Consider the following 13,700-nt stretch of genomic DNA (forward strand, 5'->3'; position numbering starts at 1 on the left):
CTTCAGTTCATGCAAAGTAAATGGGTTAAGTTTCTTAGAATATAGTTTAAATCCCCCCCCCCCCCCGTTTTTCTCCATGTCTTATTGATTCAGCAGCACAGGATTTGCTGTTGAAAGAGTAAAGATCTTTAGGACCTTTTCCAGAACAGTGAGATGTTTGAGGAATGTGAAAAAATAAAGCATTTTGGATGCAGCACTTTGGGTCTTTGGTTAGTGAAATGTTCATGAATTTAGTTAGTCGATACACTGGGAAGGCACAAAATTTTCCTTCAGCCTGCAGATGTTAAAAGTGGTTGTGGGATTTAATGGGAACCATAAAAGAGTTATTTTTCTATGTTAACAATAGAGTCTTGTTTCTTTACTTATGCAGTTCCCCCAAAATGGTATCTGGTCTGAGATGTGGCTGTGATTCTCAACATTTTCACATGTATGCTGCTATCAGTTTTTAACTTACTTTATAAGTAAGGTTTTTAAGCTGAAGCTTTTGTAAAATTAATTTGCTCACTACAAAAGTATGCTTTGTTTACTCAGTTGAAAGTTAACACAATTTCAGAAAAGCTGATGGGGCATTTTGTTTGACTCACTTTTTGGCAATGGTGGAGTAAAGTGATTAGTAACTCATTCCTAAACCATAAGGAAGCTGGATCCACACCTGTTCTTTTTCAAACCAAAGTAGTCCTTTCAAGCGTTTGACACTTGTTCACTGGTATCCCAAAAGTAAGTTATGAAAAGGATTTTGCGAGCTTGATTCTTCAGACTGCTGTCGAGTACCTGTAGGAAGCTGCAGGAGTACTGGCTAGCAGAAAGTAAAACCGGGAAGGGTGTTTGATCCATAAGTTCTATTTAAACTATCATATTAAAGGCTTACTAACTGTGTTATACTGACTGAAGCAATCATAGAATCATAGAATGGTTGGGGTTGGAAAAGATCATCTAGTTCATCACCACCCTTGGGTTTTCCCAGTATTACTGTCAGCATTTAGATAATGCCTTTTGAAACTGAATTGAGGCCCATTTATTAATTTAAAGCTGTATCTTTGGAGGAGCTGGTGAAGTTGAAGAGGATTTAATTAATTACGTTTTGATACAAAAAGCTTTACTTTAGAATTTAAAAGGGGAAAAGCCACAAAAAACCTCCATTAAACCTCTGAATGTTTATTGTGCCATATCAAACTGAATAAAGATATTTTTCATTGAAGTAACTGTTTTACTTAATGGTCCAAGGAGGATCCTTAGTTTTATTCTTCTCACAGGCATGCTATAGCAGAGTCTGCTCTTTACCAAGTGGTTCTTAGCACTCCTAAGGATCAGAAATAGCTTCCACGAAACAGCAACTAGCACATCAGAGTGTTGGATTCCTATTAGAGGGCAGCCTTACACAGGAAGATGCCTAGATTTTGGAAGATGGTGTACTGCTATTACTTGTTTGCTGTATATACTCCATAGGAACAGTTATATTTTCTTATTATGCAATGGCCCAACTTCAGAGTCATACAAACTCCTGAGAGTCTCGTGATTATGGCCCTTTGCTCGCATAGACCTGAACTGGAAAAAAACCCTAGCATACAGTTTTCTTCCCACTCCATAGTTGTATTGTCACACTACTGTGCAAAGCATTGCTGCATCCTTCTTCCATGCTCAAAGTCACAGCACGGTCTCATGACTGCACACAGGATTTCAGCTCTGCTTTCTGATTCATACTGATGTAACAGTACTCTGAGCTCTCAGAAAAGAATTTTTTCAGTAGTTTTTGTTGGCTGTGATAAGCATTTCCTCACAGAGATTGCTAGTTGTGAATACTGTGCACAAACATCTGTCTCTTGTGTTAAATGTAATTGGGAATGTAGATGCCCAGACCAGCAGTGTGAATTCTCTGGAGCTAAGTGCTCATGTCCTTACAGCTTTCAGTGCTGGGAAGCCTGTGTCTGTTGTTTTTGGTTTTGGTCCAAGGTGTTCAAGTAGGCTCTTGTGGCTCGGGCGCCTAGTATTTGATATTCTCAAGTTGTTCATTGTCAAGCTATTGAATGTCCATACATTGCATAGCATCCAGTGATGAATGACCTAACCAGTCAAGAACAAGTTTTTCTTTCCTGGAAAGATACAAATAAAAAATCCTACAAACACTGAGTTGCAGATTGTAACAAATGTTCCTGCATCCATGATTCTTCTTGCAGCTGCTGCACCTCATCTCTTCATACAAAGCCCCAGCTTTTCTTCTACACCTGCTGTTCCGCGGAGGTCTCTGCTGTAGGCTGTACATCTTGCCTCAGGGCTGCAGGGAACATTCAAGATGCGATATTGTACAGAGGAGTGAGCATAGGAGAGAAAGGTTACAGAGAACACAGGCTTAGGATACAGACAGGCTGTCAGGGCCGTAGGTGGTATGGGCATTTGTACTTTGACAGATGTCAGCACTTGTATCTGTCATGCATACAGTTACCTTCCATGTCTGTTTAGTATAATAACTGCCTGTGACATGTTGTGTCTGGCAGTAGCTTCTTTGTGGAGCCTGAGGTATGGTTTGCACAGCAGCTTTGCCCTTGGGCACTCTGTTGCACTCTGCTTTCTTCTCACAGACCTCAGGAAGGCAGATTACTTGACCTGTACTTTTCTCCTGAATTTAGAGCACATTAGTACAGTGTAACCTCCACTTTGTTTCTAGGAGACACCCACTGTGTACCAGGGTGTGTAGCTCCTTTGGAGCTTGTTCTCAACCAGATAATAACCTTATTTGAGAAACCTCCTTGGATGCAATGATGTCTAATTGAACTTAGCAGCAGAATTCCTATTGACATTATTAAGTTAGGTCATAATTCATTATCCGTGGGTGTCTGTGATATGATTGCCTTTGTAGTGGTATATAAAAACTGATGGAATTAGATTTAGATTATTTGATTTACTTTTCTAGTTGATTTTTGACAAGCTTTTTTTTTTCTCTGCACTAGTCTACACAGGTAGGAAGAGCTGTACAAACGTCTTTTTTTCAACTTAATTAATTTGAAAGAAAGGTGGCCATAGTAGAATATGAAAAGCTTTCTGTAACACACTGTGACATTTCGTGCAGCAAATAGACTTGGCCTTTATGTGGACATTATCACTAAACAGCAGTTAAGAGGCTATAGCTTTTTATGTATGGTACCATAATTCTTCACCATTTATCCACAGTAGGAAATGGCAGAAGGAGCACACCATCCTCTGTTGACGTAATTTGCTTTCTAGCATAGTGACTTCTAAAGGTAGCATGTAGACAGATGGGTGTTCTTAAAACAACTGAGCCAGCAAAAGATTTTACAGCCTATCACCCTGACTGTTTCTCTCTGCTGATGGGTATTGCCTTCCTATGAGAGTCAGATAAATCACTTATTTGACTTTTTACCTGTTTAAATCTGTTAATTCCTTTGTTAATTGTGCCAGCTAGAAGAGGACGTTTGTCTGTAACTTTATATAACTTGTACTATGCTAGTGCTGAAAATTAAATTGGTCACAGACCTATAGCGGTAGACCAGAAGCCAGCATAACTTGATGAGTATTTAGGGATACTAGCTGTGGTTCTGTCGGGTGGATTTGTGGAACCTAGTCTAGCATGTATAAGTCTAGGGCCAAAATTCAGTTCTCTGTCTTTAAACTTCCTAGAAGGAGGAAGAATAACCTAAGTTTTTAACAGGGCTGAGCTAAAATCTCAACAACCCTATAAACATGATCAGTGAAGTACTAGACTGGGCTCTGTGGGCACTATCATCAGAAAGGAAAAAATGCTTACAGTATCACTTTTCATTCAGTTGGGATCAGTATTAGAACCGTAAAATATAGCAGGTGATTTCAGACTTCTAATTAAACACCAGGGGTTGCACTCCCACTGCAAAAGGTGGAATCTAAAATTTGTGATATGAAAATTCTCAGTTATGCCTTTTTTTGCAACCCTTGTAAGTCCTTTTTGAACTAGAGAAACTATTACATTTGGAAAGCCATCTATGGAGCATCAACATTTTTCAGGTTTTTATAAAGTGATTAATCTGTATAGGATTTGTGGAATCCAAAGCAGAAACATTATTAAATAATACATGCTGAAGAATATGTGATCTCATATTTCTTCCAGAGAGGCTTGTGGTTTTGTTTTGGGATTCGTGAACTCTCATGGGTCTTCTAAAAATTAGCAGATATGAGTACTGTAATAGCTCAGTAATGTCATCTGTCTGGCATCAGGAGCCCTCTTTTGCAGTAGCTAAGTGTCTTTTGATATGTGATGTAGTCCAGTAATGTGTTGTAAAGCTCTCTGGCTTCACTGAAGAGTAAAAGACTCAGTATCAGCCATTTGTAAAGCCTTTTAATAGTGCTGAAAGAGCACATAATGACAGTGTACAGTGCTAGAACAAAACAACAAAGACTGGATAGACAAATGTTGGTAGCCGCTTAGTTTTGCAAATAATTACAGTTCATGTGGTTTTGGCTTTTACAACTTTGGAGTATAAATCCTTTTTGTTGAATTTCTATAAAGTGTTATTCGGGAAACACATTTCTGCAAGAAAACTGTCAAATGTTTTGCAAAACATTTAACAAAACAGAAAGCAAAAACACTTCTTTGAAACCTGTCATCCAATCATCTGTCAGTATATTCATTGGTTTTGAAATGCCACCAAAGCAGCCATGAATTAAAAAGGTTTGAAAGTGGATATATCCTTCTCATGTTAAAATTTGTAGTACAGTTTTGTAAGTAAATTACTGACCTAATTTAGTGACAAAATGACAGAAGAAATCAAATATTCTGCCTGGCAAAATACAATAAAAATTGAATCTGTGGATTATTCACAAAATGCTTTTATCCCTGTCTTGTTTTGCCTTCCTTTAAAGCAAGTCATGACAGTCTGTAAAAAGGATGGACAGGCTCTCCGGGGACAGTAGAAAGTCCTTTTTGTGCCTACCTACTGCAGCACTGCTTTTCAGTCAAATGGCAAAAGGAAAGGCTCTACCTACTCTCACTACCAGAGGAGTGCATTCACCTCTGTTCAGAAAGTATACTTTTTTTCCTCAAGAAAGGTTAATGTTAATGTGTTTTTCATTGCATCCTGTATTCAGTAAGATCTCAGGTAAATTAATTATGAATTTCTGAGTATAGCATCTTAAAACTACAACTGGCTTAGTAAAAAACTTCCTGTGAAAGGTCTTGTGCCTACTGAGATGCTTCTATGGGTGTTAGTAATGCTGTTAATGTTTCCTTCATGTTTAAAGTACCTGACTACCTTTGGAGTACAAAAGTTATTTATTACTATTAAATAAAACTTTTTGGTGCTGTTAGAGCTAGCTACTGCTGTTGTGAGACAGCTGAACAGAGCTAAATGCCTTTCCACTCAAAAACATCTTTCCACTCAGAAAACCCCAAACAAATAAATCATTCCTACATATTTGAAAAAAATATTGTTTGCATGTATGTGCTCACTCACACAGGTAAGAATGAGACCTGTTAAAGACAGCAGCATGCTGAAAAGAGAGAGAAGCTTCGACACAGCCTGAAAAGTGTCAGTGCATGGCCTGGGCAAGAAGCAGAGGCAGTGAACTGCTCAGTCAGGGTGCTGCCAGAAAAGGCTAGAAAGCTGTGAATGAAACCAGCATCTAGTTATTTTTGAAAGAATGTGACATTAGACTCTCTTAGATGAATATAGTGTGTTTTGAAAATCTCCTGTTTGTAATAACCTACACACTGAGAAGCCTCTTGGCCAGCACTCATGTCAGAAGCAGTATTTCTCTGATTTTTCCTAAAAATAGATCAACAGTTGAAATGAAATCAGTAGCCAGAACTTCTTGTAAATCTTTATTCCCCTATGAGCATTTCTTTAACATGGCACTGAGTTCAACTGATTATTTATGAAGGCAGGCTGAGAGAATGGGGCTTGTTCAGCCTGGAGAAAAGAAGGCTCCATAGAGACATTATAGCATCCTTCCAGTGCCTAATGGAGGCCTACCAAAAACCTGGAGAGGGACTTTTTACCAGGGCATGTGGTGACTGACAGAGGGTGTGAAACTGAGAGAGGGGAGATTTAGACTAGCTATAAGGGAGAAATTCTTTACTATGAGGGTGGTGAGACACTGGCACAGGTTTCCCAGAGAAGCTGTGCATGCCCCATCCCTGGCAGTGTTCAAGGCCAGGTTGGATGGGATTTTAAGCAACCTGGTCTAGTGGAAGGTGTCCCTGTCCATAGCAGAGGGTTGGAATTAGATGATCTTTAAGGTCCCTTCCAACCCAATCCAGTCTATGTTTTAGCAAAAACAGATTTACAATTCTGATATAGCTTGATGGCTTTTGATGGAGAATCTTGGGTTAATTCTCCCACTGTGTCAAATTCCACAGTATTCTAATAACCTAAAAAATATTCTATCAAGTACCTGCTTTTGTCTGCACCCCTTTTCCATAAATACCTAAAATATGACTATTCAGTTTCCTTTTAAATAGCTGCTTTGACTTTTAGATAACTTAATGATTTGTGTATCATTTGCAAACTGGTGTGCAAATGAAAGAACCTCTGTAGTGCCAGATGTGTTTGAGATGCAAGTGAGCACAGGAAATGCTCAGGGTGCTTTTTTTTTAAAGGAGAGTACTCATCAAAGCAACATGTTCTGATTAAGTTGAGAAATACAGTTGTAATTTGTCATAGAGCAGGCTAAATATTGTTTTCATATGTGTATGTGTGTATGCATATTGCTAATTATATAATTTGAGAAATTATAGAACTTACGTGTACAACTGGTTTTCCTTTATTTAGAAATAAAAGCCTTCAAATATAGAATTTACACTATTTGTAAAATGCATCCTGGTAAATACATATGAAGGATGGTTACTATGTTAGAATTATTTTGCAGGAGACTGTATGCACTGATGTGTGGCAGTTGCCCACACTTTTTTTGAACTATTTTATTCACAATATATCGAATAAATCCTCTTTGAATAAATTAGTGTAAAAGGCTGGTGGATATAAAAGTCAGGGAAATATGATAAAGGTTTGACATTCCTTTTTACATGACCTACAGAGTTTGCAGAATATAGTGCTCCTCTTCAGACTTAAAAAATCACGTATCTTAGCAGACTACGCTAGGAACAATGCTGCAAATCATTAGGAAAAAATACAAGGACATGTTTTGAATCAAAGATAGTGAAAATGAAATGTCAATGCCATCTGTTTAATGGAAGTATGCAATGAAGTTCATGAATGCATTGGTCATCTTGTGAAATTCGTCAGTGAGAGAAGAGTCAGTATTTGGGAGGCTGCCTTCATATAATATGTTTAAACTTTTATGGACTTTGTAGAGATGTGAAAAATCATCATGGATGTTGTTGACTTTCGATTCTATGATTCATTGAGTCAGATGGAGTAAGTCAGAGGTACTAGGATCTTGCTTTGCTTTTTTAAATCTTTTTAAATTATTTTTAAGCAAAACAACTGTGCGTAAATTTCTCTTTTCAGGTGTTTGGCTCTGCTCTGAAGGAATTTTCCTTGGCCTTGCAGAGTATGCCTCACCAGTGCTGCAAGTAGAGTAGGACAAAGTCAATTTAGCAATGGGAATACTTCAGTGTGGCATTCACCCAGGTCAGATCCATGAAGACTTGGGCTGTGGGTACATTTTCACATGATGTTTTACTTCATTTAATTTCAGGCTGACATCCAAAAGAGGTAGTTCCTTTTAGGAAATCTCTGTCATGTCAGAACCTGATCTTTTCTTGCGTAGTTTTAGTATTTTTTTTGGATCAGTGAACTGATGTACCTCACTGGGGATACTACAGTTCTTAAATGCAAGGAGAGAGGGCAGGAACTTAAAGTGGAGAAGAAGAGCTCAGGACTTCTGCGTATCTTCTTGACAGCTACTTGTCATTAGATCAGAGCAAGCCTAGTGTGAAGATCCACCCCTAAATAAAGTGCCAACTTTTTAATTCAAGTGAAAAGCAATGTTGGAGAGAACTCAAAGGACTGCTCTTGAAAGGAAGTATGGTCAGTGAATGGATACACCTAATTCCACCCTCTTCCCCCCCCCCCCCCCAGCCAGGTTCTATTTTAATTTGTGCAAATTAGTTAGCTGTATAATTCTGTGACTCTGCCCACTGAACCAAAGAAGACAAGCAGTTGTTCTAGTCTCCATGAACCTCCTTTTTCATACCTGACGTTGTTTAGGATACATGGAAGATTAAGGACTGAAATGTACCCGCTAATAAAATACTTTGATGATCAACAGACTAAAGCGATTGCTGGCAAAAAGAGAAAACTACTTATCTAACCTAGCGCTTAATGCTTTTTTTATAGTAGTGAAGATAACTGTATTGCTAACTCGATTTCTGTTCAGCATTCAAGTTAGTTCAGGCTTAATTGTATTTCACTGGGTGCATTTTTTGGTACAGTTTCCTTGTCATACATTAGAAATGGTTCATTTTGTATAAAACAATATTTTAAAATATACTTCTCTCCTTTATATCTTTTTTAATCTTTTAAAATCTTCCCTTCCCCTTTCTAGTTTTCCCATGACATTCAATATATTTGCCAAACCAGTGCAGTGACTTAGGTAAACTTTCTCTGATTAAACATGTGAGAAATCATATGTGTGAAGTTCAGAGCATCTCAGACATGCCAACTGTTGGCTTTATGTCTGGAAATTCTGGGTTTTAAGATTAAACAAAAGGTATATCACACTTTTCCCAGCATATGCTGATGTGAGTAAATCTTGGCTAAAAATAGCCAATTGTCAGCCATTGTGGAAAAAAAGGAATGTGGTTTAATTAAGCAGAAATACTGTTATCTTACCTGGCAACTACCCAGCAGCAAGCATTATATATGAAAATGCGTAATTTGTTGGACCCAGCCTAATTCTTGGAACACACTATCAAGATTAAAGAAAAGTAAGTAAAAGGTTTTACTTCATCTTTACTTCCACCATTTCATGGGGAATGTTTCCAGGTGAGTCCTTTTTACAGCAACCAGCTCCTGTTACTGAATGAATTACGAAGTCAAAAATGAGACCTGAGTATGAATGCAGAGATCCCTATGATGCAATGTGAAAACCTGTAACAATTCAAAATAAATAATGAGTGCCAAAGGTTGGTTGCCTTTGTGTTCCACTCTTGGTTCAAATGCAAGAAAAACAAAATACTTTGTGAATTTTAAAGGAGACATAAACCCTCCCTTTTCTGCTATTCAGGGTTACAAGAAAAGTATTTTTGTGCCCTACTAAGCCTATTTTCTGCTTTTTTCCTTCTGGGAAAGAAAGCTTGTAAGGGTTTCCTTGATTGCTGTTGTCTCATGAGTGCTGCACAGGCAACCAATGTGACATTAACCCCTTTCATGTAGTGCAGAATGTTTCCTTCAGGATCTCAAATGACAAAAAAACAAACAAACAAAAAAAAACATTAAAAAAACAGAAAACAAAACCCCCAAACAAAAAAAAAAAAACATCCTTGGGAAGCTTAATATCTGCTTAATAATGAAAAACATTCTTTTCATGAACTTTCACTGTAAGTTGATTTGCTACTTTAAATTTTACTCTGATGGGGACTGAAGCTATTAGTTTCACTTCAAATGTTGTCTGGGCAAATTGAGCTTAATTTGTGGAGTATAGTTATGGATTTAACCTATAGCTTAGGCCAAAAAATGTTGAACTACTTTACCAAATATTTGCAGTGAAGCAGTTTGAGTCATGTACCTGCTAAAGAAAGGAATCAGGGCTGCTACCTGGTATTATCAGTCAATCTCAGCTGTTGTAACTGCCCTCCATGAGAGGCTACTATTAATTTAGTGTTTTACTGTTCTGACAGTGAGAAAAGCTGTATCCCAAAGCCTCTACTTCAGTATTAGGTAGATTGTTCTTTGAATACAAAGTCTGACTGAGATTTTTTTTCCTTGATGGACTTTATTTCCCATCACCCTCCTTCATAGATAGCTACTTTCTCAGCAGTATGGAGAACAGTTCTTTCACCAGTCTGGTTTTGCCTGGCTAGCTAGTAGTTTTTTTAGGAAGGATGCTTGGGAGAGATGAGAATGTGGGAGGGAGAGATGTAGAACATTGACAACTGGTTGTCTGAGATCCTGCCGTGATTTCTTGCTCCTTTTTGTAAGGAGGCACTCCAGTTTTCTATTATATGCACACAGAGGCAACACTTATGAACACCATGAAAGTACATGCTGGGTAGAGCTGCCTTTTCCTTTTGCTCTGTCCATGTGCCCCGGTGAGGCATTTTCTGGGAGCCCTACTTTAGGCTTCAACTTCTTCCCATAGACCACATGGAAAATTTGGTAAGACATTCACATTTCCACAAGTCTTGCTTTCCAGAAGTACTGCTTTGAGATACATTATTCTTCTATGCAAATATGAATTGGGAATTGAAGCTGTGCAACCCTAGGGAATAATGCCTGAAGGGAAGTTAAAGGTGAGACTGAAAATCAGGCTGGTTTTAGAGATGTAAGAACAGGAGATCAAAAATTATTTTCTTCCCAGTGATGCACTAGTTTCTACATGTCCTTACAGACCCAATTAAAATAACATTTGATTAAAATGAGTACAACAAAGCACAGTTTAAAGTGGTGCTAAGTCTCTGGATAAATTGAAAAACCAGCAAAATTTAATTTTATATTAAAGATTAAAGAGTACTTTCTCGTCTTAGTTATATGAGGGTTTCTCTGGTGTATACGCAGTAAGGCAATTTAATGTAAAATTAAAAATCCTTGGACAACAGCATCTCTCTCAATTTAAATTAGCATGACTAAGAAAATAATTTTAGGCTTTAATGTTGCTTTATAGCAATTTTGCATTCTTTTCGTGTTGAAATGCAGAGCAGTATTATGCTAATATGCCTGTATCACCTGCAGGTGTTGCTCGAGAGTCCAGTGAGCAGTCCTTTGTATTTACTTTGAAGGATCAATATTTAAAGATATAGAAAGGAGAGGGGTCTGACTCACAAGCTGCCTTGATACACTGTTATTCTGACTATAACTGGATTGACTGAAAGTTGCCTCAGAGAAAGACAATTTGTAAAACCTATAAAGCATAGGCAAGCGTTTGAAGTAAAGCTAATAAGGAATATTATTTATTTTAACTTCTTAAATGTCTGGCCTTCATTTTTATAGTTTCTTGAAGTTTTCCTTCTGAAATGCTTATATTTTGTACTGCATTTGCATTATTAGATGTTACAACTGTGCAAAAATTAGAATTGGCAGAATTATTGAAATAATTTCTAATGTGCTGCGAGAAATTGCTGTTGCATGTACCCATATTATTGGAGAGAAATTTGTTTTTTATTTTATGTGTATGTTTAGAAATTTAGCAAATAACCTGGCTTAAGAAAAAGCAAAAAGGTAGTTTGGAAATTAAATGGATGCATAATTATAAAAAAGTGGTTTTGTCATGAAAGTAAGAATTCAGTTGTGAGATCATGCTGCCTTGTTACTGTGTGTCTTAGGATGTATTATCATGAAAAGCAAATGTTTCTTCGGATGCCTCATTGTGTGATACCAATCCTACGTATGTGTATACATTAATAAGCTGATTTTATTTTTGAATGATTAAATGTAGTCTATTGTGGATAAAATAACACACATCAGTCGCTGGATTACAAGTTATGTAGTAAAGTTCTTTTGCAGCACTATCAGCAGAATTTCAGAAGGTTTTTTGTTTGGGATTTTGTTACATGTTCTCCTCTTGGAATGCTATTTTTTCTTTCACCTTGAAGAATTTTTTTGTTAATTTCAGTGTTATTAATTTTGTGGGAGGATATAATACGTGCTTAGAATACCATTCATATAAGAAAACAGAGTATTTTGACTAGTACATTGAATGGAAAAAAGTTTCTCCTCATCCACTGGTGCAACTGTGCAGAGCTACCCTGAGCTTAACTCAAACAGGAAAAAAAACAAACAACAAAAAACCCCTATTCTTACAATGTGTGCAGTTTTCGAGATCTTGATTTAAAGGATAAATTAGTTGTAACAAGCCAAAGAAAACAGTTGTAAACAAAACAGTATAAAAGAAATGTCTTTTATCTCCTTGGTGGTAATGTGAATGTGAAATTCAAATGAATCTGTGAACAATGTAAATTCTTACATCAAAGTGTAATGTTTACTTACATAATAGATACAAAGTCCTGGGTAAGATTTTTTTGGTGTCATTAATGAATAGCATACATGTACAAAAAATGCAGGGAAAGCTATTTCCCAGTTAGGGAACAAACTGGACTAACTCCTTGATGAATAAATGAGCTTTTTTTACCCTAAAGGTTTGAATTAATGATTTGTATAAAAAAGCTCACTCAGGCTCTGGTTATTGGCTTTGTCGTATTGCAGTTTATTTGAATTGCACCTAAAATTGCGTTACTTTAGTGGTGCCTTCTCTGATTCTTATAAGTGAAACACTGAAAATATTCTTAACATATAAAATGTATTTCAAATGAAAGGGCAAAAGCATGGGAATGTAGGTTAGCATATATCATTTAGAAGGTTTCAGTCTGATAATGGTGTTTTAAAACTCTATTAGAAGTGCAAGATTAATTGGGAAAATTAAGCTGCAGGGCTTTATTTTTGATACATTAAAGTAAAAAGTACATTCAATTCAAAAGCCATATTAATCCTTGAACATCATAATAGCAGAAAAAACTTCCACATTTGGATAAATGTAAAAATAGGCCCTTCATTTATATTCCTGAATTACTTTTTTTTTTTTTCTCTTTGATAATCCAGATTCAGGGAAGCAGAGGCTGGAGAACAGAGGTTTAATAGAATCAGCTGCAATACAGATTACAGAACGAATCTTAAGAGTTTTAATCAAGTCAAGTTCAGATGAAACTAGTGGCAGATTTTGTTGAATAATGCCAGCAAAATAAGGGATTAATTCTAAAAATACAAATTTTGGTACATTGTATCTATTGTTTGAAACTGTCCTACTAAAACAACATGTGTTCTATCCATTTGTATATTTAGACAGATGAGGTTCGATAGTCCATGCCAGTAAAACTGGCTAAAATCACATAGCTTATTTAAAGCAAGAAGGAAAATATACTAAGATTTTGAATAAATGTGGTGGTTGTGGTTAGCAGTAGACTACAGGGGGAAGTAATTATAATGCTGGTTCATATTTGCTTCTGGTAGTTTCATCCAAGGCACTTTTCCTGAACTAAAAATGTTCACTTTTATAGGATCATAGAATCTTCTAGTTTTGAAAACACTTTAATATCATCAATTCCAACCATTAATGTAGCACTGCCAAGTCCAACACTAGACCATGTCCCTAAGCACCACATCTGCACATCCTTTAAATACCTCCAGGGATGGTGATTGTATCACTTCCCTGGCCAGCCTGTTCCAAGGCTTGACAACCCTTTCAGTGAAGAAGATTATCCTAATATCCAGTCTGAACCTCCCCTGGTGCAACCTGAGGCCCTAACTTGTCATCCTCTCACTTGTTACTTGGGAGAAGAGACCAACACCTGCCTCGCTACAACCTCCTTTCAGGTAGTTGTAGAGAGCAGTAAGGTCTCCCCTGAGCCTCCTTTTATTCAGGCTAAACAACCCCAGTTCCCTCGTATGACTTGTGCTCCAGACCCTTCACCAGCTTCACTGCCCTTGTTTGAATATGCGCAATGCCTTTCTTGCAATGAGGGGCCCAGAACTGAACACAAGATTCGAAGTGCAGACTCACCAGTGCCAGTACAGGAGGATGATCGCTGCCCTTGCCCGCAC

The sequence above is a fragment of the Pezoporus flaviventris genome, unplaced genomic scaffold (genome assembly GCF_033815535.1).
Source record: "Pezoporus flaviventris isolate CSIRO_AGI_PZ_B2104156 unplaced genomic scaffold, CSIRO_AGI_Pfla_v1 ptg000045l, whole genome shotgun sequence".
NCBI classification, from domain to species: Eukaryota; Metazoa; Chordata; class Aves; order Psittaciformes; family Psittacidae; genus Pezoporus; species Pezoporus flaviventris.